The following is a 1,664-nucleotide window of genomic DNA, read 5'->3' on the forward strand; positions in this document are numbered from 1 at the left end:
CCCACACACACACACACATTTATCCATTATTATTATTATCCAGCCTGTAAGTGCTACACACAGTGTTTACCTGGGTGTTTTGTTGGCTCTGTTGTGATAGATTGCTGGTGTTGAATCAGAGTGTAGGAGCATTACATACATCTGTGTGTATTGCAGATATATTAGTTTCTGTTTACTGTAAGTGTGTTGTCCCTTCTGGCATGTGTGAGGCAGGTTTCCACATGTGCACAGTTCTCCTATTGCTTTGGTTTTCTCTGCTGCCAAGATACTGTTGCAGTTGCACAAGAACGTCTTTTTTAAACTATCTTCTCAACCTCCTCGCCTCTGTGATGATGTGATTCTCTGAATGTACAAAATGCAAACAGTGCATCAAGTGCTTGTTCTGCTTTGCCTCTGAAATAAGATGAAAACAGCTGCAAAGAGCTGGTGAAGACACAGCCTGCTGCAGGAATGTTTGCATGGCTGCAGGACAGTTCTCACAATCATCATTTATAATTCATGGATAATTCAACTCTGAACTTGAGATTCACCTCAAAAGAATCTGGCAGGCAGGCTGCGTCCTGATTCCTCTTTTTCAGCTCTGCCTCTTAAGATATTCTGGCCTCAGCTTCCTAAAATGGTATTTGCCAGTAACTGACAACTCTGCTGCCTTAGACACACATTTTAAGCTCAGTTACACTCGATAACTGCAGCACTTAATGCCACTTTGACTAATATGTGACCATTGCTACTACCATTGCATGAACAGTCACTAATGAGCAGTTAGTTGCTCATTGAGCTGTGAGATGTGAGAAGCTAAACCTGGCAATGTTTGCTTATCTGTCTTTAGTTATTAGTCTCTGATTCCTTTTTCATTGCTTCACAAAACGTTATCCAGGATTTCTTAGTTGGTGCACAGGTGGAGTTTAGCAAAATCCAACATGTTTTTTTTACACATCTGCTCATCAACTTGATTTCCAGTAGTTTCTGCAGACTGCAGCTGCTCCTACGTAAATGTCAAACAGCTCCGGAGACGGATGAGAACCGCGACTGACAGGACTGCAGGCGCTGTGAAAAACGCTACTTATGCTTAAAGATACATGATATGAGCCGTGTGTGTGTGTGTGTGTGTGTGTGTGTGTACAGTATGTACTCTATGTATGATTACTCAGATCCTTTACTTAAGAGTTATACCACAATGTACTGATTTCCAAGTAAACGTCCCGCGTTGAACATGTTACTATTACAATAATTAGTTAAAGTATTATTAAGTATTATTTGCAAAATACACTTCAATGGCCTAAATCAACCAATGGCCCTAGTGAGTGTAATTGTATTACATGTATTGTTAATTTTACTGATGCGTTAATGTCCAAATAGCATTTCCCTTCTGCTTTAAACTCATAATATAACATGATATATTTTATAAAACCATATGTTAAAAAAAGTCTTTATCTCTGCTGACTCAAATGTCAAATAAATGCAATTTCATGTGAAAAGAACTTATACTATTGTAAGTACATTTGGTCTCACAATACGCACGTACAGTACTTAGTAACATTTTCAATGCATGTATGAATGCGGATGAATGTAAACAGCAAAGCAGGGAGGTCAGACATCCAGCCCTTATCTTACAGCACTGCACACACACACACACACACACACACACACACACACACACACAC

At 39.4% G+C, this 1,664-nt stretch overlaps 1 protein-coding gene across 1 annotated transcript in view; it reads left to right on the plus strand.

Moving 5' to 3' along the window:
• The window catches only part of mmp28 (matrix metallopeptidase 28), a 20,265-nt gene that overhangs the window by 14,069 nt on the left and 4,532 nt on the right, over window positions 1-1,664 (plus strand). The gene's annotated exons all lie outside the window — the stretch shown is intronic.

The sequence above is a fragment of the Etheostoma spectabile genome, chromosome 3 (assembly GCF_008692095.1).
Source record: "Etheostoma spectabile isolate EspeVRDwgs_2016 chromosome 3, UIUC_Espe_1.0, whole genome shotgun sequence".
Lineage (NCBI taxonomy): Eukaryota > Metazoa > Chordata > Actinopteri > Perciformes > Percidae > Etheostoma > Etheostoma spectabile.